This window comes from Prionailurus viverrinus, chromosome B1 (genome assembly GCF_022837055.1).
Source record: "Prionailurus viverrinus isolate Anna chromosome B1, UM_Priviv_1.0, whole genome shotgun sequence".
Taxonomy (NCBI): Eukaryota; Metazoa; Chordata; class Mammalia; order Carnivora; family Felidae; genus Prionailurus; species Prionailurus viverrinus.
The window spans coordinates 167,847,359-167,873,806 of NC_062564.1; the positions used below are offsets into that span (position 1 = coordinate 167,847,359).

The window sequence follows — 26,448 nt, forward strand, 5'->3', positions numbered from 1 at the left end:
TAATTAAATATCAGAAAAATCAAGAATAGGTTTTAAGAAGAATATGACCAAAGACCAGTTAGTACATAAATCATTTTTTTAAAAATCCGGAATATAACTTAAAAATAAAGTCCAAACAATCTGGTTATAGAAGATTGAGAAAGTTCAGTGAAGTTGGAACATACTGAATTGTCAGCATCCCAACTGAAATTGCCATTTCAGTGATGATACTTTTGTGACTGTTTTGAAATAATATTTGGAATAACAGAAATATCGACATGTTATGAGGGTTATAATAATATAGCAATGCAAAGTACTCTTACTGTTCATGACAACAATCCTGGTAATGAAAAACTTTAAATAAAAACGAAGAAAGTAACAAAGGAGAACTTCCTTCCACATATCATCCAGACCTACTAAAGAGAGATATCCCAATTTTCTACAAAATAAAGCTTCTCCCTGAAATTAAAAGACATTGACTTCTTACCTGCCTCTAAATATATTGTTCTCTCCAAAGAGCTTTTAATAGAAGCTTGGCTACCCAGAAGAGAATGGGAAAAATTCAAGGTGCCAATGCTTTGTTTAGTCTCCGTAACACTTTCTCAGTCTAGAAAGAGACAAAACGATGAATAATTGCTTATTCATTTTAGAATAAAACTGACCTTCAAAACCACAATAAGCTTATGGGTTAATTAATAAAATTCAAGTATTTCACCTCCAGGTCTGGAACAGGAGAATTTGTTATCAAACAAACTATCCTAAAAAAAATAGCTAAAGGAAAATTCTTGAGATGGAAAGGAAATGATAAAGTAAGGAATCTTGGAAGATCAAAATGGATGAAATCACAATGTAAAAAGTGAAAATCCAAGTAAATACAATAAACTCATGAGTTTTCTAAATTATGTTTGGCTGTGAACGAAAATATTATAATATCATCTGATGTGATTCTTGAGTATGTAGAGGAAATGTTTAAGACAATTATTTTAAATTGGGAAAATGTAAAGGGACTTAAAGGGACATAAATTTTCTACACTTCCTTCAAAATGGTGAACATAAATATTTGTGATAAATTATACATGGGTAATGTAATACACATAGCAACTATTAAACATCTGTACAAAGAGGAAACACTCAGAAATAATGTAGGTAAATCAAAATGAAATTGTAAAAAATAAAAAAAAACTATGAAAATCCATAGGAAAACAGAAAAAGTAAAAACAAAGAAATGAAGAACAAAGGAAATAAACCTAAGAAATAAAATGCCTCACTCAATCTCTAATCAATAATTACATTAAGTGGAAATGCTCTATATATACGAAGCAAAAGTCAGAGTTTGGCAAATTGAATTTAAAAACCCACACGATCCATCTACATGCTATGTACAAGAAAATCACTTGAAATAATGATACAAGAGATATTGATACAGACTCTGAATTCATTTAACTCAACAAATATTAGAGGCATGGTGATGAATGACAGTTACATTCTAGTTTATTGTATGTATATTGTTTATTGATTGCTCTTAATATTGTAATATTCAAACCTAAGGGAAAACTATAAGTATATTCTTCTTAAATATCCTAAAACATGTTATTTCATTTTATTTCTGTTCTTTCTCATGGTTTGGACTGTCCAACATTTGGGTTATCTCTGTCTTTTTCCCTCAAAATTTAGACATTCTCATTAGTTTTATACAGTAAACATTTTCTTATAATTACTCACAGGCTTATCATTATTTTCTTTCTGATTATTTATTTAATTTCATATTTTCTCAGATATCATTTACCATTTTCTTGATATATACCCTTTAAAAGTTATTTTAGCAATGTGGTCTCTAGGTGGTTCAGTCAGTTGAGTGTCTGACTCTTGATTTCGGCCTAGGTCATGACTCACACACAGTTCGTTGGTTTGAGTCCCATCTGGCTCTGTGCTGACAGTGTAGAGCCTGCTTGAGATTATCTCTCCTTTCTCTCTGCCCTTCCACCACTCACTCTCTGTCTCTCTATCCAAATAAACTTAAATTTTCTTTTAAAGGTTATTTTAGCAGAGTCCATGATAGTAAATTGTTAGTTGCTTTTAGTATGAAATGTTATATTCCATTTTAATTCATGAATTAGTATTAAGCTGAGGTTATAGGGTGAAAATTTCCTTCTTTCTGAAAATTTGATATTATTCTGTCTTCTCACTTTCACTGTTTCTATTGACAATGTTTGTATTGATTTGTTATTTTTTCAGGATAAACTATATCATCTGGATATTTTAATATAACTGATTTTAACATTCTGTAGTTTTACTGTTATGTAGCTTATATTTTCTTTTATATATGCTGCTTAGTGTTTATTATAGTTCTTTAACTATAAATTAAAGTATATCATCATTTATGGAAATATTTCACTTCAAATATTGCTTCTTTTACAGTCTTTCTTTTCTGTTTTGGGACTCTGATTACATATATATTCCATCCTCTATGTCTTTTATTTTTTATTTCATATTTTCTACCTCTTTCTCTTTAATATCTTAAGTTATGGAAAACGTCTTTGAATGTAAGTTCCGGTTCACTAGTTATTTATGTCTACACTTAAAATATCAAACTTTGGGGGCTCACAGTTAAGCATCCAACTTTGGCTCAGGGCATGATCTCAAGGTCTGTGATTTCAAGTTCTGACAGCTCAGAACCTAGAGCTTGCTTCGGATTCTGTGTCTCCCTCTCTCCCACTTTCTCACTCATGCTCTGTCTCTCTCTCAACAATAAATAAACATTAAATAAACATTATTTTTTTAAATGTCAATTTATTTCTTGATATCATTTTTTAATATCAATTTTTTCTTGCAAGGCTTATGGCTTTCATTAATTAAAGTTCTATTTTCTTAAATATGTCTTGTTTTTTCTAATTTTATTCCATCTTCTATATCTTCATACAGAATATTTTTATATTTCCTATCCAATATTTCCAATACTTCATTTTGAATTAGCTCTAATTCTAGTTAAGCAGATAGTATATTAGAAACCCAGATAGACCCTTTAAGTCCATCCTTAAGATCTCACTAATTCTAAATTGTTAATACCATATCGTTTTTCTACATTTTTAAAGATTTTTTAAAAAATAAATATTTTGAAATTCTTATGGCTCTTTTGTCATATTTAAAGATACATTACTTATCTAATGTTCATAGATATATCAGCACTTGATTTAAGAATTCCCAACAATGATAGAAAGTGAGACCTCTCACCATAAATTGGTGAAATTATTGACCCAAGTTGTTCAATATTTTAACCATATAGTGTGTGTGTGTGTGTGTGTGTTTGTGTGTGTGTGTGTGTGTGTGTGTGTGTGTGTGTGTGTATGTGTATGTGTGTGTGTGTGTGTATGCTGATAAGTGGTCTCCCAGGCTAGGAGAACCTCTCACAGGACTCTCATACATTAATAATCACAGATTTTACATATCATAATGAAAGATACAAAGCAAAATCAGCAAAAGGAAAAGGCACATGGGACAAAATCCAGAGGAAACCAGGCACAATCTTGCAGAAGTCCTCTCCTAGTAGAGTCAGGCAGAATGTGCTTAATTCCCTCAGTAACCAGTTGTGACAATGAATATGAAATACTTTCTACCAGGGAAACTCACCAGAAACTGAGTGTCTAGAGTTTTTCCTTGGGACCATTCATATAGGCACCATTTGTCTAGCAGGTACCACATTTCAAGACTATCAGTAGGAAATAGGTATTCACAGAAAACCACTTTTTTTAGAACAGTTTATGCACTTCGTGAGCCATTCTCATCAATTACGATTTTTCCCATGATTGAAGTTTCTAGACATCGTTAGTAAAAGATCAAGCAGATCTTTCTCAAGATAGCAGTATCAGGTCTTCAATGTTAGCTATTTTCTGCCACTGTGTTTGTGTCTGTGTTCTATGTTCCCACTTTAATTTCACTGAGAAAAATAATAGAAGAAAATTTTCATGTATTTCCAGAAGCACATTTACCAAACCATTGTATATATACCCATATGTTCTCAGTTCTCCCCTAATACTTCAGATTGTTCTCTTTAAGACCAATTGCTCTGCTTGTAGGGCCTATTCCATCTACTCTCATTCCTCCCTCTCACTACTCTTAGCATACAAACACCCTACAATATTGATATATGAAAATCAAACAAAAATCCTTATATTTAGTAAGTATAATAATAAGAATCCCATTACCAAATCATCTTTATATCACTAGAATAAATTCCACATGATTAAATATTCTTTTGCTACGGGGGATTTTCTTACTTTTAAAGATTTATACTCAATCCCTTACAAAGGTAGCATTTGCATTATCTAATTACCTAATTGAAATATAATAAAATGGTAGGTATTTCATACTTATGCATATAAATTTATACATATTCCACTTAAAATCTTTAAAATGAAACAAAATTAAGTTCAAATCACGGCTCTGCCATCAAGGCATCAGATTTCTTTTTTAACCAGGAAAAATGTGAACACAGTCCCCCACTACCACAAATTTTGCAGTTGAGTTTCCCACATTTGGAGAAATTGCACATCGAGAGTGCAATGGATAAACCTTGCCCTTGGAAAACTAACTTCATAATCACGGTATCTCCCCTGCCAGTATTTCTCATTTTTTAAAAGTTTATTTTATTTATTTTGGGAGATGGCGGGTGGGGGAGGGGCAGAGAGAGAAGAAGATAGAGAATCCAAAGCAGGATCTGCTCTATCAGTGCAAAGCCAGATGCAGGGCTAATCCCATGAACTCTGAGTTCATGACCTGAATCAAAATCAAGAGTTGGACACTTAACTGACTAAGCCACCCAGTTGCCATAAGTCATCAGATTTTTAAGTCTGAAAAATTTATATGTAACTTTTCTAAACTTCAAATCCTATAATGTGAAAATAACTTTGTCATAAAAATTATCTGGTGTATTCATGTTTATGAATCTCTAATATTGCTATAAAGCTTGGAGTATCATGTGTTAGTCTATATTTTCTTCCAATCCTTGCACATTTCCCCCAAAATACCTTTTGCAGATAAAGAATGATTGAAAATATCACAGAAATATTAAATTATTTAGATGGAAGTTTGTATTAAGGGCTCTGTCCCTTGATATAGCATGATGTTCATTCAGCTTTTAGCGGTTAAGTTCGAAGAATACACGTGAACTCCTTTACTGAATCTTATCTTACCCTCACTGACACTACATGCTAGAGCTTTTCATTTTTATGAGCATCTGGAAAAGCTATATGCCTACCGTCTTTTTGTGAAGCACATTTTTAATATAACCACCCTGCAGATAATGAGTATTAGACTACTTTTTCTCTGTTTATTCTTTGTCAGAAGCTTGGGCTCTGTTACCATTGCAACATGTGTTTTTAATAGCATCTTAATTTAAATAGATTAATTTAAAATCCAGGTTGAAAGCAGAGGTGCAATAAAATATTTATTTAGAAACAGCTTTTGTAGTTTTACAAAAAGCCTAAATTATCTACTTAGAAACAGCTTTTTTATTTCTAAATTTCTATAAACGGAATTGAATTTAACCTATAGATCAATTTGAAGGAAATGGAATCTTTACAATGCTGAATGTTATAATCCTTACAGATAATGTTTTTCTCTAGTTATGTTTGTATTTATTTTAGCAGTCAGATATTTGCAGTTGTAGAAATCTTTCAAATATTTTCATAAAATTATACTTAAGAGTTTTATGTTGTTGAATTCTTTTATAAAGGACATTTATTTCTTATTTCATTTTACAAACATTCATTGCTAGCACTGAGATATACAATTGACTTTTACATATTGATTTTTTACCCTGTTAACTTATTAACTTATGTGCCTTTTTTGGGTACATATCATGGGATTTTTATATACAGACTATTTTGTAGTTTATAAACAAAGGTAGCTTTATACACGTTTCTAATGTGTGTGAATTTTTTTTTCTTGCTTAAGACACTGGTTATGATTTTTCTAAAGTTTTTCTTGTAATATTTGTTTCTTAGAGAGAGTGCAAGCAGGGAAGGGGCAGAGAGAGAGGGAGACACAGAATCTGAAGCAGACATCAGGCTCTGAGCTGTCAACACAGAGACTGATGTGAAGCTTGAACCCACGAACTGTGAGATCATGACCTGAGCCAAAGTCAGACAGACCCTTAACCAACTGAGCCACCTAGGCACTCCAGGATCTTAATGCAATATCACGTGGAAGTGATAACAACAAATATAATTGTTTTACTCTTAATATTAGAGAAAAAACACTCCCTCTTTCATCATTAAGTATCAGCTGTAGATATTTTGTGTATGTTCTTTTTGGGGATGAAGAAATTTCTTTCTCTTCCTTGTTTGCTGGGGATTTTTATCATGAAAGAGTGTGGAATTTTGTCAAATGCTTTTTTTTTTTTTTAAATTTTTTTTTTCAACGTTTATTTATTTTTGGGACAGAGAGAGACAGAGCATGAACGGGGGAGGGGCAGAGAGAGAGGGAGACACAGAATCGGAAACAGGCTCCAGGCTCTGAGCCATCAGCCCAGAGCCTGATGCGGCGCTCGAACTCCCGGATCGCGAGATCGTGACCTGGCTGAAGTCGGACGCTTAACCGACTGCGCCACCCAGGCGCCCCGTCAAATGCTTTTTATTTATTTATTTTTTCTTTTTTTTTTTTATTTTTTTTTCAACGTTTATTTATTTTTGGGACAGAGAGAGACAGAGCATGAACGGGGGAGGGGCAGAGAGAGAGGGAGACACAGGATCGGAAACAGGCTCCAGGCTCTGAGCCATCAGCCCAGAGCCGGATGCCGGGCTCGAACTCACGGACCGCGAGATCGTGACCTGGCTGAAGTCAGACGCTTAACCGACTGCACCACCCAGGTGCCCCTGTCAAATGCTTTTTATACATTTGTGCTATTGCCCATTTTTTTTCTTTTATAGTCTCTAATATGATAAATTACATTGATTTGTTTTTCAATATTAATTCAGCATCTTGCATTGCTGGGATAAAACCCACTTAATGGTCATAAGTTATCACTTTTATTTATTGCTAGATTCAGTTTGCCAACATTGTTAAGGATCTTGTTATCTACATTAATACAGAAAAGTATCTCTTTATAATGTCTTTGTCTGCTTTTGATATCAGGGTAATAGTAGTCATATAAATGAGTTGTATAATATTCCCTCATCTTCAATTTTGTGAATAATTGTGCTTAGAACTCGAATTATTTTGTCTTGCCTCCAGGCTCTTTAACTTTCAGACAAATTATCTTTATGCCATTAACAACTAAGATATCAGAAAAAAACATATCAAATTTTTAGACATGTTTTCTTATATTGGACAATAGGAAGTACAGGATTGTGAAACCTGACTAAATTAAAAACAACTTGAGTCCTGTGATTGCCTTAGTTTATTTACTATCTGAAGTTGGCTTTCAGGCCATAGCACAAAGATGAGGTAACCAAAATAGTCCCTTATTTGTTGAAGAGAAACATATTATAGTTCAATGAGCCAGAAACAGAAAGAATGTGTGGACAGAATATTGAAAAAGAGAAAACTAGAAAGAGAACTTTAGAAATCAATGTAGGAGTCTTTAAATCTTTCAGTCCTTATTTTTGCAAACATTGGGTGAAATTTCATAAAAAACCCAAAGAAACCACCAGAACCCAGTAAGCCAAATAATTTCTGTAAATCACATGAGTTGAAGTTCCCAACAACCAGACCAGAGAGGTCTTGTATTACATAGAACATAAGCAGTGTCTTAAAAGGATCATGCTTTGAGAGTAGATCAAAATTAGGCCCAGAATCTAAAGTCAAGTATACTTATTTATAGTTTTTTAAAAGCATTTTGATGTATCATCCATCTAGGTTTTATTTTATGAATGGTGTTTGATAGAAATAGGTGTATATGAATATGTAGAGTGTGTATACGTACATAATATATGACAGTTTCTTTGTACTATTAAGTCACATTACAAATCAAAGTCAGACAACACTGTAATATTATTAAGTCAGTTACTTGGGCAATTAACAAGAGTTTTATACTTCTTTTCCCTGTACTTTTTAATATTTCCTTTAAAATGGGAATGCTACTTTCTGTCTATTTGGGTTATCACCAAAATATATTCCTTCTTGTTTATTAAGGCCAATTCAGTTTTTTTTAATTTGAACTTCAAAAGAAGAAGGGAAGGACCTAGAGGGTACCATGCTAAGCAAAATAAGAAAGAGAAAGACAAATACCATATGATTTCTCTCGTATGTGAAATCTAAAGAAGAAGAAGAAGAAGAAGAAGAAGAAGAAGAAGAAGAAGAAAGAAGAGGAGGAAAAGGAGGAGGGGGAGGGAAGAAGAAGGAGGAGGAGGAAGAGAAGAAAAAGGGGAAGAAACAAACAGCAGATTCAGACTTATAAATACAGAGAACAAAATGATGGTTGCCAGAGGGGAGAGGTTGGGGGGGGGGGAAGGGTGAAGTGGAGTGGAAATACAGGTTTCCAGCTATGGAATATGTCATGGGAATAAAAGGTACAGCACAGGGAATAGTCAATGATATTGTAAAAGCACTATATAGTTACATATGGTAGCTACACTCTGGTGAACATAGCATAACATATAGAGATGTAGTATCACAATGCTGTACACCTGGAACTAATGTAACATTGTGTGTCAACTATACTTGAATAAATAAACCCCAAAGGAGTAAGGGAGAAAATAAAAAGCTATTATAAATCTTATAAATATATACAAAAATATAAGAAAAGCATGATTGTCATAAGAATAGAAGTGTTAAGCATAAAACGGAAGAACAAATGGGTCTTGAAAGGTAAAATATACTCTTTGGAATGAAAAAAAAATGAGAGATGAGATTAATACCAGATTGGGCATATCAGAAGAAAGGATCAGTGAAGTTAAAGGCATAGAACTTTACCCAAAATAAAGTACAAAGTAACAATAATTGGAAAAGAAGGTTATATTATCAGTAAACTCTGGGAAATATTTAATATTCATGGCAATAGAAAATTTGAAAAAGGAATAATGTAACCAACTAAGTTTCAGTAGCTCAAAGAACTTTAAACAGAAAAACACAAAGATAATCGGATCAAGACAGATCACAATCAAATTGCTGAACAAAACTGATGGAGAAAAATCTTGAAAGCACATAGAGAGGAAAAAAATAACATATTATGTGTAGAAGAGAAAAATATGAATAAGAGTTCGTGTCTCAAAATCCTGTATTCTAAAAGACAATGGAATGGCATCTTTAAAGTAACATCAAGAAGTTTTTTCATCCTTTGTGAAATCTAGTATTAGGCAGTGTTTTTTTTTTAATCTTATTACTTTATATGTTGGAGATATACTTGCCTCCTCTCATAATTTGACACTGGTTAGTTTTCAAGTTTTCACCTTAGGTCAGACTTACAGACCATAAGAACATTGCCACTAATGTTGCTTTAAACATTTTATAACTAATGCCTATTAAGATTAGCATTTACATCACTATCATTTACATTTCCCTGTATCATACAACTCTGTTTCTATGTATTTGGGAAAAGGTGGTAAAGACAGGAAAAAGGGATGCTAGTATAAGCAAAGATATGTCACTTAGCCAATGAAAAATACATGTATTTATTTTTATAAGGATTTTTAAAAGACAACTGATTTGAATACCATTTCATTAAAGAGCTGTACATATTAAAAAACATAAAATACGTGTAGATATCTATAAAATTCAAATTCATAAACTTTGCTTGTGAATTTTTTTTTCACAAAGTAATGGATGAAATACATGTGAAATTATTAACATCATAAGCCACTGAAATGGATATTTATTTAAACCTTCAGCTTTTAAGGTCCATGGACATTGAGAATTATGTTTAGAAAAAAGAGGTTCTCATTTGCATTGAAGTAAATAAACATCAAAACCCAACGATAAGTGCAAGATCTGACTTCCACCACATCCATAATTTTAAAGTGTAGAATAATTTAGGAATGAGTAAGAAAATGATGAAGTAAATGTGAGCACGTTTTTATAATGTTATTACAATTTTTAAATAATATTATTCTGAAAAAACCACTTAGGCAACTTTTTTTTTCTTTTATAAAAGCCTGATATAAAAGTTTCAGGAAGAAAAATACGTGAGGGGCACCTGAGTGGCTCAGTCAGTTGAGCATCTGATTTCAGCTCAGGTCATCATTTCATGGTTCAGGGGTTTGAGCCCCCATGTCAGGCTTTGTGCTGACAGCACAGAACCTGCTTCAGATTCTCTGTCTCCCTCTCTCTCTATCCCTCCCCTGCTCATGCTCTCTCTCTCAAAAATAAATAAACATTAAAAAAATATATGCGATATATGTAATATAAAACTTAAAAAACATCTTGTTTTAACATTATAATATTTAATACTACAATGTTTAATATTAAGCATTTAAAATATTTAAATATTAAACTTAATATGTAAACATTTAATACTATAAACATGTAATATATAGTATAGTTGGAAAACACTATATCTACATTTCAATGTTACAATACTTGGCACCAAGAAAACATCTGAGGAATCCAGATAATATTCTTACTCATTTTTAGTTTGTCCTGAAAGCCTGAAAAATTTTACAGTATAACTTACAGGGCTTGGAATTTTAAGGCATTTGAATCTTTTTCTTATACATAGGTGATTTGGTCATTATTATTTTAGTCATATTCTGTTTATTTCTTATAGCTTATGCAACATTGGACTGTTAACTAAAACGCTCCGTGCCCCAGTTTCCTTGCTAGTATAAGAACTCATTATTATCCTAAAAACCAGTAAGAATTAATGTGTTATTTACTATGTGTCATAAAATCCTTAAAACAGTGCATAATTACTGTGGAATTACATAATTACTCAGGTCATGATCTGGTGGTCCATGAGTTCAAGCCCCACATCCGGCTCTATGCTGATAGCTCAGAGCCTGGAGACTGCTTTGGATACTGTGTCTCCCTCTCTCTCTGCCCTACCTTGCTTGTGGTCTGTCTGTCTGTCTCTCTCTCAAACTAAATAAATATTTAATTTTTTGTAATTAAAAAAGAGGGAAATATAAATAATACAGGCCTACCTCAAGAAACAAACAAAAAAATTCAAATGAACAATCAAAACTTACACCTAAAAAAAGAATTAGAAAAAAAAAGCAAAGTCTAAAGCCAGCAGAAAGAAGGAAATAATAAAGATTAGAGCAAAAATAAATTATATAGAAACTAAAAACAAACAAACAAAAAAACAATAGATCAATGAAACCAGGAACTAGATCTTTGAAAAAATTAATAAAATTGATAAACCTCTAACCAGACTTAACAAATAGAAAAGAGAAAGGATCATATAAATAAGGTCACAAATGAGAGAGGAGAAATCACACCAAGAAATACAATAATTATAAGAATACGATAAACTATATGCCAACAAATTGGACAACCTAGAAGAAATGGATAAATTCATAGAAACATATAAATCACCAAAATTCACACAAGAAGAAACAGAAATTTGAACAGACAAATAACCAGCAAAGAAATTAAATCAGTAATCAAAAAAAACTCCCAACAAACCAAAGTCTAGGACCAGATGGCTTCATAGGTGAATTCTACCAAACGTTTAAAGAAGAGTTAATATCTATTCTCAAACTATTCCAAAAAGTAGAAAAGGAAGGAAAACTTCCACTTTCATTCTATGAGGCCAGCATTACCTCAGTACTAAAATCAGATAAAGACACCACTAAAAAGAGAACTACAGGCCCATATATCTGATGACTACAAATAAAAAAATTCTCAATAAAATACTAGCAAACTAAATCCAACTATCCAACTATACATTAAAAAAAATCATTCACCACTAACAAGTAGAATCTATTCCTGGCTTGCTAAAATACTTCAACACTTGCAAATCAATAAACACAATATACACCACATTAATAAAAGAAAGGATAAGAATCATACGATCATTTCAACAGACACAGAAAAAAAACATTTGACAAAGTACAGCATCCATTCATGATAAAAATCCTCAACAAAGTATGTGGGGGGGGGCATATCTCAACATAATAAAGGCCATGTACTAAAAATGCACAGCTAATGTTATCCCCACTGGGGAAAAACAGCTTTTCCTCTAATGCCAGGAACAAGACAGATGTCCACTCTTACTACTGTTATTTAACATAGTACTGGAAGTTTTAGCCTAGCAATCAGAAAAAAAGAAATAAAAGACATCCAAATCTGTAAGGAAGAATTCAAACTTTCACTGTTTGCAGAAGACATGATAGTATACATAGTAAACCCAAAAAACTCCACCAAAAAACTACTAGAATTGATAAACAAATTCAGCAAAGGTGCAGGATACAAAATTGACATACAGAAATCTGTTGTATTTCCATTCACCCATAATGAAGGAGCAGAAAGAGACATTAGGGAATCAATCACATTTATAATCGTACCCAAAACTGTTAAGATACCTAGAAGTCAGCCTAACCAAAGAGGTTAAGGACCTGAACACTGAAAACTAAGAAACACTGATGAAATTGAAGATGGCGCAAAGAAATTGAAAGACATCCCAGTCTCATGAATTGGAAGAACAGATATTTTTACAATGTCTATAATACCCAAAGCAATCTGCATATTTTAATGCAATTCTTATCAAAATACCACCAGCATTTTTCAGAGAGCTAGAACAAACAATCTTAAAATTTGTATGGAACCACAAAAGACTCTGAATAACCAAAAACCCTGAAACACAAAGCTGGAGGCATCACAATTCCAGACTACAAGTTATATTACAGAACTGTATAATCAAGACAGTATGGTAGTCGTACAAAAACAGACACATAGATCAATAGAACAGAATAGAAAACCCAGAAATGGACCCGCAATTATATGGCAAATTAATTTTCAACAAACCAGAACAGAATATCCAATGGAAAAAAGTCTTTTCAACAAATGGTTTGGGGAGAGCTGGATAGCAACATGCAATGAACGAAACTGGACCATTTTCTTACATTAAACACAAAAATAAATTCAAAATGGATTAAAGACCTAAATGTGAGAAAGGAACCCATAAAAATCCTATATACAGACGGTAACTTCTTTGACATTGGCAATAGGAACTTTTTCCTAGATATGACTCCCCAGGCAAGGAAACAAAGGAAAAAATAAACTCTTGGGTCTAGATCAACGTACAATACTTCAGCATAGTGAAGGAAACAATCAACAAAAGTAAAAGGTAACTCTCTTAATGGGAGAAGTTATATGCCAAGGACATATCTGATAAAGGGTTAGTATCCACAATCTATAAAGGACTTATATAACTCAGCACCCAGAAAATGAGCAATCCAATTAAAAATGAGCAGAAGATACAAATAGACATTTTAACAAGGAAGACATCCAGATGGCCAATGGACACATGAAAAGATGTTCAACATTTCTCATTATCAGGGATATACAAACCAAAACTACAATGAGATATCACCTCACACCAGTCAGAATGGCTAAAATCAACAACACAAAAAACAACCAGTGTTGGCAAGGATGTGGAGATAGGGGAACTCTCAACCATTGTTGGTGGGAATGCAAACTGGAGCAGCCTTTCTGGAAATAGTATGGAGGTTCCTCAAAAAGTTGAAAGAGAACTACACTATGACCCAGCATATTATACTTGTAGGTATTTACCCAAAGAATACGAAAATACTGGGGCGCCTGGGTGGCGCAGTCGGTTAAGCGTCCGACTTCAGCCAGGTCACGATCTCGCGGCCCGTGAGTTCGAGCCCCGCGTCAGGCTCTGGGCTGATGGCTCAGAGCCTGGAGCCTGTTTCCGATTCTGTGTCTCCCTCTCTCTCTGCCCCTCCCCCGTTCATGCTCTGTCTCTCTCTGTCCCAAAAATAAAATAAATGTTGAAAAAAAAAAAAAAAAGATTAAAAAAAAAGAATACGAAAATACTAATTGAAAGGGATATACATATCCCAATGTTTATATATAAGGGATATGCACACCCCAATGTTTATATATATATGAATATTATATATTATATATAATAATATAATTATATTATTTTAATTATTATATATTTTAATACATATTATATATAATAATATAATAATATAACATATATATTATATATATTATATATATGAATATTACTCATCCATAAAAAACAATGAAATCTTGCCTTTTGCAACAACATGGTTGGACCTAGAAAGTATTATGCTAAATGAAATAATTCAGTCAGAGGAAGAAAAATACCATAAGATTTCAGTCAAATGGAATTTAAGAAACAAAAAAAAATGAGAAAAGGGGGAAAAAAGAGGGAGAGAGGCAAACCAGGAAACAGACTCTTAATTATAGAGAATAAACTGATGACACTAGAAGGGAGAAGAGTGGGAAGGATGGGTTAAATAGGTGATGAGGATTAAGGAATGCACTTGCTGTGCTGAGTACCACGTGAGGTATAAAAGTGACCAATCACTACCTTATACATCTAACACTAATATTATACTGTTATGTTAACTAACTTGATTTAAAATAATTTTTTAGAAGTTTGAAAAAAGAATATTGTATCCTATTTGAGAAGGCTTTCACTCCTATAAAAAAGCAATAAAGACAGGTAATGGGATGAGAGTGCTGGGTTAGAATTTTAAATGGGATGATCTTGGTAGGCCATCACCAAGGAGGTGCATTTGAATAGAGTGGAAGCTAAGGAAAAGTAAAGCCAGGTGGCTATTGTGAGGAGAACACTTGAAGAGAGGAAATAATACAAAAGCCCTGAGGCAGGAGACAGACACAACGGTTGAAGAGACTGTTGTTTCTTCAGTACAACTGAAACAGAGAGAGTGAGGGGGGTAGTACGGGAAGATGAGGTCAAAGAAATAACAGGGTCAGTATATTGTAATGTGGGTCCACTGGGCTAAAGGTAAAAATTAATAAAAGGAAACGTCATTTAAAATGAGGTCAGAAGGCCAGAAAGGGGGTGCTCTCACTTTCTACCACTCCAATTGCAGACTCCAACAGGAAGACTTTACCTTGCATTCTGAGCAAGCAAAAGCTTACTTTACAACTGCAGCAGGAGGAAGAGTCTCTCATAGCTCAGCAACAGCCCAGCCAATGAGAGAAGTCACAATTCAGCCAATAAAAAGCCCCTACACTTAAAATTCCCAATTTATTTCAATGGATTTTTTTTTGTTTGCAACAACACCTCCCCAACATGCCTCACCCTTCCCTCTATAATCTTCTCCTTTATTCTCTGGATGTGCCTAAGGTTTTGCTGAAGCTTGGCCACAGTGGCAATTCTCGGTTATCCACCAAATAAACCCGTTTTTGCTGGTAAAAAAAAAAAAAATCAAATTGCGTGAGTTTTGCTTTGTTTTTAAATTTCTTTAATGTTTATTCGTTTTTGAGATGGGGGAGGGGGGAGAGAGAGAAAGAGAGAGAGGTGGTGCATGAGCAGGGAAGGGGCACCGAGACAAAGGGAGCCACAGAATCTGAAGCAGTCAGGCTCCAGGCTTTGAGCTGTCAGCACAGTGCCTGACGTGACGCTAGAACTCACAAACCCTGAGATCATGACCTGAGCCAAAGTCAGAGGCCCAACTGATTGAGCCACCCAGTCACCCCAGATTGTAAGGGTTTTTTAATATATTATAGACTATTTATAAGAACCAAAAGATGTGTGTGTGTGTGTGTGTGTGTGTGTGTGTGTGTGTGTGTGTGTGATATGTATCTCGCTCCCTCTCTCAGTCTAAAAATTAGATGAGGTACATGAGTGTGTTTTTCAGTACAGAGGAAAGAATCTTTAAATAAGAGATTTCATGGGCAAAAGAAATAACTTTTTAGGTTACAACAATGACATGCTTCTGAGTGTGATAGAACACATGACTCTTTGTCTCAGGGTCATGATTTCAAGCCCCACACTTGGTGTAGAGATTACTTAAATAAATAAAATACTTTTGGGGCACCTGTGTGGCTCAGTCGGTTGGGCATCCAATTCTTGATATTGGCTCAGGTCATTTTCTCACAGTTTGTGGGATCAAACTTGGGATTTTTTCTCTCTCTCTCTCTCAAAATAAATAAATAAACATCGTTTTCTAAAGACATGCTGCCAAGTGCAATGGTTAAAGTTGTGTCTTGTACAAATCTTCGCCTTCCACAGATGGTTGATCTGGCAAAAGTGAATACAGTTAAAAGCATCCATTCTGAGACTCAAGTAAATATTTAATTTTTCCGTTTCTGTTGTTGGGGGCATGTTGTTGTTTTTGTTTTTTTATATCTGTTTTGTTTAAGCTTTTGTGTTCTTATTGTTGCTGCTGTTAGTCAACAAGAAACAATTGGAACCAGGAAGTTTCCAATTTCTAAACTTCCACTGATATGAAAGACAAACCCAATACCTAATAACCAAATTTCTGGGAATAATAGACCATGGGTACACTGCAACATTTCTAATGGAAGCCTTATTTAATTTATTCTCTCAAGATGTCAAAGTAGTTACGATATTCTCATGTTGAAAGAACTATTGCATGTTAGCATTTAACAGCGAAGACATTGCAAGTGTTTATCACGTTAGAGAATTAATCACATGTAAGGAAATTAATTATTTGAAAAGTACAAATGGGAAATTTAGTCTTTTAAAATCAACACGGTCCTTTAAATGTCACAAAAATTATAATACAGACTGTGCTATCAAATATATATAAAGTTCCAAATATGTATGAATTTTGTTTGCCCTTCTAATTAGTTTGAAAAGGCGTTGCTACCTCTTTATGGAAAAAATATGGGTGACATGAGATGATCCTAAGAATATATACTTATATTCCATTTATTCATACTTCTTCTATCTTACTTTGGAAAGAAGAAATGATTTCTATATAAGTAAATGAAATATGGAGGTGTTAACTCCAAATGCCTCTTCTCCATGCTGCTCAGGCCATCTTTGCCAGTTAATGAATAGATAACAACCAATTTATGTGAGGTCTCCAGAGAACCCATAAGATGAGTATCACAACACTATAAAATCATTTTCGTTCTTTGTAGTGCTAGAAACTAAAAGAGAATTCACAAAATTTCTAGTATATGAAGAGTTTTTGCCCGAAAAACTGACAATTTAGCTTGTTTACCTCCCTCTTCATAACTATTGTGATTTTTTTTTAATTTTATTGTGCCCTTAGGAATTGATAGTGGTAAATGTGAATCTATCTTTCAGTGATCATTATATTAGTCTCTTAAATTGATATGAAGCATGATTCTAAATCATACCTCACAAATTTTGTAACTTGAGATGAAATGCATCACATAAATCCAGTTATCAATGATTCAGTTTAAAGCCATAGAAGTGCTGGGGCACCTGGGTGGCTCAGTAGGTTAAGCCTCCAACTTCGGCTAAGGTCTTCATCTCACCATTCATGAGTTGGAGCCCTGCATCGGGCTCTGTGCTGACAGCTCAGAGCCTAGAGCCTGCTTCGGATTCTGTTGTTTTCCTCTTTCTCTGCCCCTCCCTAACTCACACTCTGTCAGTCCTCAAAAATAAACATTAAATACATAAATAAAGCTACACAAGTGCTTTATAATCACTCTGAGATTTCCTTGCAAATTACATAAGCTAGAGTAACTAAATACCTTAGTTATCTGATATGAATATTCTCAATTTTACCTTATTTCTGTAAAGGCATATGCTTTTTCTGAATTTAAGATTTCCTACTTAAGAAATGAATGACTTCTTACTAGACATGTTGCTGAAGGCAAAGGGAACAAAAGCAAACATGAGCTATTGGGACTTCATCAAGATAAAAAGCTTCTGCACAGCACAGAAAACAATCAACAAAACTAAAAGGCAGCCTATGTAATGGGGGATGATATTTGCAAGTGATGTATCTGATAAAGGGTTAGTATCCAAAATCTATAAAGAACTTCTAAAACTAAACACTCAAAAAGTAAACAACCCAGTTAAGAAATGGAAACAAGGCATGAATAGACACTTTTCCAAAGTTGACATCCAGATGGCTAATAGACACATGAAAAGTTGCTCAACATCACTCATCCTCAGGAAAATTCAAATCAAAACTACAATAAGATACCACCTCCACTTGCCAGAGTGGTTAAAATTAACAACACAAGAAACAACAGATGTGGGCAAGGATGCAGAAAAAGGGGAGCCCTGTTGAGCTGTTGGTGGGATAGCAAAGTGGTTCAGCCACTCTGGAGAATAGTATGGATGTTTCTCAAAAATCTAAAAATAGAACTTGCCTATAATCCAGCAATTGCACTATTAGGTATTTATCCAAAGAATATAAAAATTCAGATTTGAAGAGGTACATGCACTCAAATGTTTATAAGCAGCATTGTCAACAATAGCCAAACTATGGAGACAGCCCAAATGTCCATCAACTGATGAATAGATAAAGAAGATAGAGTACACATATACAATGGGATATTACTCAGCCATCCAAAAAACAAAATCTTTCTATTTGCAATGATGTGTGCGGAGCTAGAATGTGTTATGCTAAGCAAAATGAATCAATCAGGAAAAGATAAATACTATATAATTTAACTCATGTGGAATTTCAGAAACAAAACTGATGGACATATGGGAATGAGGGAAGAGAATAGAGAAACACCACAAAAGACTCTTAATGATAGAGAACATACTGAGGGAGGTTTGGAGGGAGGGAGGTTGGCGGGAGATGGGCTAGTTGGATGATGGGTATTAAGGAGGTTACTTGTTGTGATGAGCACTGGGTGTTGTATGTAAGTGATGAATCACTGACTTCTACTCTTGAAACCAATATTGCACTGTATGTTAACTACCTAAAATAAAAAAAAAAAGATACAGGACATGGTCTATAACTGCAACTGCAAAGCAAGATTAACAGGAATTAGGGCATAAACTGTTAAATAACTATCCTGAAGGTAAGAATACACCCAAACTCTGTATGTTCACTCATTGACAAATATTTTTGGAACACTTCTTTAGCATATTGTTCTAAGGACAATTCTAAGAGCTAGGATTACAGAAGTGAATAAAACAGCCCCAATCCCTACCCTTAAGAAGACTTCACACAACTGGGAGAGAAATTGCAGGAAATTAATACACACATAATAAATGTGTATTAAATATATATATGATAATTTCAGTTGTTAGGTGTTAAGGATAAAATGCAGAAAAAATGGAGAAATGTAAGGGGTAGGTAAGGCTTTTTAGATTTTAGGCTGGGTTAATCTAAGATAGGTGACATTTAAGTAAAGGTCCAATAGCAGTAAGGAAAGAAAACATGTGACTATGTAGGGAAAGAAAGTTTCAGAAAAAGGAAGACCAATGCTTTGTGAAAAGGAAGACCAATAGTTTTTGCAAGAAGTCTCTTAAGCTACTTTAGACAGAATCCCTCCACCCCAGATTTCTCATCACCCTCAACAGTTGATCAACTTCCTCATCCCTACCATTCTCTGAGGTGATTACCTGATCACTCTCACCTGCCTTCAGCAGTAATTCTGTTTGACATGATTAGCAAAAATTCCCCCTACCTTTGATGTCTCCTCTAAGGAATTTCCTACCCAATGATCCTCCAAATTGCTCCTTAACTATAAATCCCCAGTAAGCTTATTGTATTTGGACTTGAGTCCCATCTCTCTCCCCCATTGTGATAGTCCTGAAACCTGTCACAAGTCTTGAATAAAGTCTCCCTTCTTGTCTTACTGATTGTCAGAATATTTTTTTTCTTTAATAGAGTCATTGGTCACTATCAGTCTAATGGACTTCAAAAAACTGAAGATAATCTATGATGATCCAATAATTTGTTTCATGTTTATTTGTTCTTGAGAGAGATATTGAGAGAGAGGGAAAGAGAGAGAGAATCTGAAGTAGGCTCCAGGCTCTGAGTTGTCAGCACAGAGCTCAATGTGGGGCTCGAAGTCATGAACCATGAGATAGTGACCTGAGCCAAAGTCTAATAATACTAATCAAATTCATGGAGAAAAATGAAAAAAAAAAACATAATTTTTTTACAGTAATAGAAATACTTATATTGGATTATGTAGGGCTCAGTAGCTGTAGCTTCCAACATTTATTCTTCTTGACATTAGGAATAATTCAAATAAAGAAGTTAAAATATTTACCATTGAATAAAATAAGTGCTTACTCCATCCATAAAGAAAGATATTAGATTGGATGTTGCTGGATTGTGAAGCTCTAATGATTGCTACTAGGGGAAAATTAGCTGTTACAAAGGAAGTATTAAGATGATTCACAATGGGAGTCTGATTTTCAAATGAACTCAAATTATGAAGAGAAAGAGAAAAAAAAGTAAAGCTCACGTCATTGCTGAAAAAAGAAATCTTACTGGGAAAATATAGGAGGAAAAAAGTGCTGAATCTAAAGACTATGTTAAAAAGGCCAACCAAAGAGCAAGGTATATGCATCAGTTAATTAACAAAGCAAGAAATAAAAGCTTTGCAAAAGCATTATTGAGGAGCAAAGCCTTTCATGGAAATTAATTAATACACACTGTAGGCAAAGACTGAGGATTTGTAGTGTATGACTTCAAGGCAGAAAGAGTGCTAAAACACACCTACAATCTCAGAAGGAGCACAGATGACACCACAGTGGCCATTACTTGCTTGGCTCCCTGGGTAATGGAGCGCATTAGTTTGAGGAACTGGAATTATGTGTCAGAATCCCATTAGATAACATTTATAACTCATGTGGACAATATTCCTCCACAGCACACAGTGTGTGCTACTGAACAGTCCTCTGTGTATATGGGTGTTTAATTTTAGAGTTTGGATTGTCTTAAAAAATCGACTTGACTTTATTTAAAATCCTGAATTTAAAAATTCCTCTTTCTTTCCCCTTCATCAGCAGTTCCCAGAGTGATCTCTGCCTGAAAATACAGTAAAAATTCTGGTTTCCAGTTTTTTTTTTTTCCCTAACACTGTTGACTTACTGTGTTTTTTATCCTATCCTGAAAATAACAGTTTTCAAAGGGCCAATCATTTTGAGTTCTGTGCAAATAGCCTGTTCAACTTCATCCCAACCCACTTATGGGCCAGCTAATGCATAGTATGACTGATTCAATTAAGTATTTTTATCAATCAATAAGGCTTTTCATGAGGTGCTTGATTAAAAGTTCTGTGGTTTCTTACAAAAATAATTAAAATCATGGTAATTTCTGTGTTTTTTTGAATTATTACTCTACAAAAAAATTTTGACAATTCAATATGAAAATTATTCTTCCTTTTTCTGTTATGATAATTCATGGTTGGGACCCAGAGGAAGTTAAAAGTGAGATGAAAATGTATACTTTGTACACATGGCTTAGATCTTTTGATGTTCGAATTTTCTAGAAGGACTTGTCAGCATCTCCTGACACCATAGCACTGCTGGTACATTAGGACACCTGCCTTCCAACACTGTGATTGAGAAAGCCATATCACTTGGGAGTACAGTTGTTTTCATTTGTTTTGATTAAATTTTATGAGTAATTGCTAGTAGTTTCTGCTGTTACTGCTAGCTATATATTCTTGCAAATTTTAACCCCAAAGCAGTATTTATTTTCCTAAAGGGAATAGGTTTATAATCATGGATAGGACTCCTAACCAACAATTCATCCCCTCTCAGAACAACTGATCTTGAGTGGAGGTGGGTATATTTGATAATCAGAGTTCCAGAAATGATTTTATAATTTAGTTGGCTTTACCACTACCTAAGGCATATCTGGCAATTTAAAGTTCCATAGCTACTTTGACCTACCTGCTGAGTCTGGAGTAAAATTTTGAGATAGAAAGTCTAAAGACTTTCTAGCATTGGTGCCAATAAAACCCCTTTTATTTCATCAATATGAAATGAGTGGGCCTCTCAAAAATTAAACTAACCTTAATGCTATCCTAATTAGGGGACAGGTTAGGGCCTTGTTACTGTCTATAGATCTTTTCAAATTCATGACTTGATCCTTCTGTGTATAAAATCAGCTAACTTGAAGATCTTGGTACACATTTCTCTAAGACTGGGTCAAAGTGCAAATTAGAGGGTCTGCTCAATATCAAGCTCTAAAGCATCTGTTCTTGATGGTGATTACTGAATTAATTCAAATGACTTCATAGTTCCGTGTTTAATCAAAATTAATGAATTCATTACCAGTGCACTGATTTATTTGTGTGATTAGAACTAAAAAGGTCATTCTCATCATTTTTCACCTCTTTTAGTCTTGGTTTCTCTATTAAGGAGAGTAGATTTAATGCCTCTTGAAAATAAATGTTTCTTTTCCTTATATTGTGTGAATCAATTTAATTCCCTATGAATAGATTCTACTCAGCTTTTCAATAAGTTTTAAAAGGATGTACTACAAAGGAAAGCCAGTGTGTATCTATTTTCTCTAAAAGATGTCCTGAGAAAGAGTTATGTGCCCCCACAGAGCTTTAGGAACATTTCTGTTATTGTTATCTGACAGTGTTAACAAATTCCCTCTTATAAGTGTCCATTTCTTTTCCTCTTTGTCTCCCCACTGAGTCTGAATTTGTAAAGGAACTCTGTCATATATTTTGTACTCTTTGTGAGCAGTGAGTGATAGTACTTAGCAGTTGTTCAATTATATTTACTGATCAAATGGATGGAATGATTACATTATACAGTTGGATTATAAACCAATTTATACCTTCTATACCCTACAACTGTTTTTCTTATGCCAGGAAACTATTGCCTTGCTCTACTCAGGGAGTAAGCATCACATCAAAGTGAAAGGTAAAGGACAAAAAAACCGTGAAAAGCTTGTATTATTTTCTGTTAGGGAGATGAGATGATGATAAAAGAGAAGATAAAACACATATATTTTGGGTCCCTTCTTCTAATAGTTCCTATTGCTGCTGTATCCAATCACCACAATGTTGGCACCTTAAAACTAACAAACCTATATTCTTATAGCTCTTGAGGTCAAAAATCTAAAATGGGTTTCAGTGGAATAAAATCAAGTTGACAGAGCTGCATTCCTTCTGGGGTCACTAGGAGAAAAGATGTCTTCTTGCCTGAACAGTTTCTCAAGGCCACCAACTTTCCTTTGCTCAGGCCCTTTTCCTGCATTTTCAAAGCCAGAAATTTGTGGCTGAGTTCTCATGTTGCCATATGTCTGGGTTTCCACTTTTCTGCCATATGTCTGGGTTTCCACTTTTCTGCTTCCCTCTTCTAGTTTTTTGAGGGTTCTGTGAGTAGCTTGGACTTATGGGTATAACCTAGGATACTCTCCCCACCTCAAGGTCCATAATTTAATCACATATTCAAAATCCCTTTTGCCACGTAAGGAAATATACTCATAAATTCCAGGGATTTGGACATTAGGCATCTTCAGGGAGCCATTACTCAGCCTAACACATATCCTATTCCAGATTGTAACGAAGTGTTTCTCCACCAGGGAAATGATTTTGAGACCATTTTTCTTCTTTATAACACAAGAGAAGAAGGAAATGGCATTTAGTAAGCACCAGCAATGTAATTAGAACTACTCTGTTACTTTCCCATAAATTATCACAATAAGCCATTATATGCTAAGTATGTATGGAGCATTTCCATATAGCTACTTTTCCGTATGTAAGCTACTGGGCACCAAACGGTTACCTAGACCAACATAGCTTTCTCTGATGCACTGAATATTCTAGTTTGTTTGATGATAATAAAAACAAATGAATGAGCAAAAAACAAACAATTTCATTGCTTTAGAGGAATGTTTTACAAGGAGAATAGACATTGTGACTTATAAAGTAATGTGCAGAGGTTTTCTTTAATTACAAAGGTAATATGTAAACACTTTTTTATATTAAGACTGAAAAATGAAAGTCATTCCCAGGAAGACTTGATACGTTATTACTCTCATAGTAAAAAAAAAAGTGAGGATATAACGGAGTAATTTGTCTGCCTCATATAGCTATTATAATAGCAAAGTTGGAATTAAAGTCCAGATCTGCTGGCTAAAAGTAAAATCATTTTGTGAAACCTAACTGGCATTAGGTTGTGGCTACTTTAACTGTACAGATGACAGCATAGAGGGGTGTGAATTTGCATCCCCTCTTCCCTGAGGGCATTTGGCAAGGATATTACTGATTGCCACAAATTGGGTAGATGTGTTACTAGCATCTAGTTGGTCAAGGCCAGAGATACTGTTAAACATTCCACAGACACATGACAGTCCCTCTCCCTACAACAAAGAATTATTCAACCTAAAATAGCTGTGGTGTTGAGGTTGAAACAGACTGATCTATATGCATGTGGTGAACAATGGCAATTTTAAGAAAATGGGCATGTCGTCATTCTGGAATTGTAGAAATGAAATTATATAATCCATACAAAGCATATGTAAAGTTACTAGGTAGCCAACAAATGATGGTAATTATAACAAGGGCAATATTGGTGATGCTGGTGATGATGATGATGACACATAGAAAGAAGGTGTGGGAGTGAAGGAAGAGTCTTATTTGACAGAAGCTTTGTCTATACTCAGAGACTCTGGGTACGTCTAATTTCAGTTGACAGATACTACGCGGCTGTCAAATTTTATTAATCCTGTAAAGACCTATGTCCAGTGTTAATCTAACTCAAATATTTGTCTCATTGTATACTTGCAGCCGCAACTCTTTTTCTCAAACCACTGATGAATAGATCTTTATGGCTAGTGCTGTTTTCATTGACAATCTTGATTGGTGTTGTGTGGAAATTCGGTGAAGTTTACTGTTAATGACTCATCTTTAAAAGTGCAATTGGTGACGAAGATGATAAAACCTTACATTTATGTCGTGCTTTACAATTTTCAAATATTTTCATATGTATATATCATTTGCCCCCAAGTAATCCTGTAAATTATTCATGCCAATTCTTTCCAACACTTTTCCAATATTATGTATAGCAAACCTAAATCATGTGTCTCTTTACTATTTCTTAAGATATTATGGTTGCAATGAAAATCTATAATAACCACATTCTCTGTAATTGATCTAGATTTTTTAAGTAGCACAGTGATTATATTCTGCATTTTATTTAGGAATATTCAATGTTTTTTAATATATTTATTCATCATTTAAAAATAAAACCCAGGGCTCATCCCCCCTTAATGCCCATCACTCATTTTCCCCACCCCCATCAACCCTCAGTTTGTTCTGAGTATTTTTGAGTCTCTTATGCTTTTCCTCCCTCTCTGTTTGTATCTCTTTTTTCCTTCCCTTCCCCTATGATCATCTGTTAAGTTTCTCAAATCTCACCCACATATGGGTGAAATCATATATCTGTTTTTCTCTGACTGACTTATTTCACTTAGCATAATATCCTCCAGTTCCATCCATGTTGTTGCAAATGACAAGATTTCATTATTTTTCACCGACAAGTAGTATTCCATTGTATATAAAAACCCCTTCTTCTTAATCCATTCATCAGCTGATGAATATTTGGATCTTTCCATATTTGGCTATTGTTGATAGAGCTGCTTATAAACATTGGGGTGCAAGTACCTCTTTGAATCAGCATTTTTGTATCCTTTGGACAATTTCCTAGTAGTGCAATTGCTGGATCCTTGGGTAGTTCTATTTGTAGCTTTTTAAGGAAGCTTCACACTGTTTTCCAGAGTAGTTACCCAAGTTTACATTCTCACCAACAGTGCAAGAGGATTCCCCTTTCTCCATATCCTCACCAACATCTGTTTTTTCTTGAGTTGTTAATTTTAGCCACTCTGACCATTGTGAGGTGGTATCTCATTGTGGTTTTGATTTGTATTTCCCTGATGATGAGCAATGTTTCATGTATCTGTTTGCTATCTGGATGTTTTCTTTGTAAAAGTATCTATTCATTTCTTCTGTCCATTTCTTCACTGGATTATTTTATGTTTTTAAAAATATCTATTATTACCTGTTCCCTGATTTTATTTTTTATTTGTATATAATTTTATGCTATAATTTTATTATATAAGTTTTATATAATAATTTTTATTATTTTTATTATATTTTATATAATCTGTATGTTATATATATTTATTTGTGTATATATATATTTAGAGAGAGAGAGAGAGAGAGGTATAACACATACACAGAAAAGAGAGCAATGCATAAATCAATAAATAAAAAGGTTTTCACAAAATACAACATAGTGTAACCTTTACCAATAAAGAGAAAGAATATTACCAATCCCCTAAAATCTCCCCTTTGATCCCTAAGTCACTGTCTCAAGTCATCATTTTAATGGGGTAAAATTTACATTACAATAAGATGTATTGTCTTAGTTGTCCAGTTGCATGGGATTCAACCATTTTACATACCAGTGTAATGGTGAAATCATTAACCAAACAAGATCCAGAACATTTGCATCACATCAAGAAGTTCCTCCACACTCCTTTCTTATCAATATTCTTTCCTCATTCAGGCAATCACTTTTTAATTTATATCATCATAGATTATTATTTTTCCTCTCTCACTGTATATACATAAAATAACAATGTAGTTTTGTGTGCAGGTATGTTTGTATGTAAG

General features: G+C 34.0%; 1 long non-coding RNA gene and 1 pseudogene across 2 annotated transcripts in view; one reads left to right on the forward strand and one right to left on the reverse strand.

The window, feature by feature from the left end:
- LOC125163302 (uncharacterized) overlaps nucleotides 1-26,448 on the forward strand; it is a 266,713-nt gene that overhangs the window by 106,026 nt on the left and 134,239 nt on the right. The window lies entirely within an intron of this gene.
- On the reverse strand, nucleotides 4,451-4,599 carry LOC125165097 (uncharacterized; annotated as a pseudogene).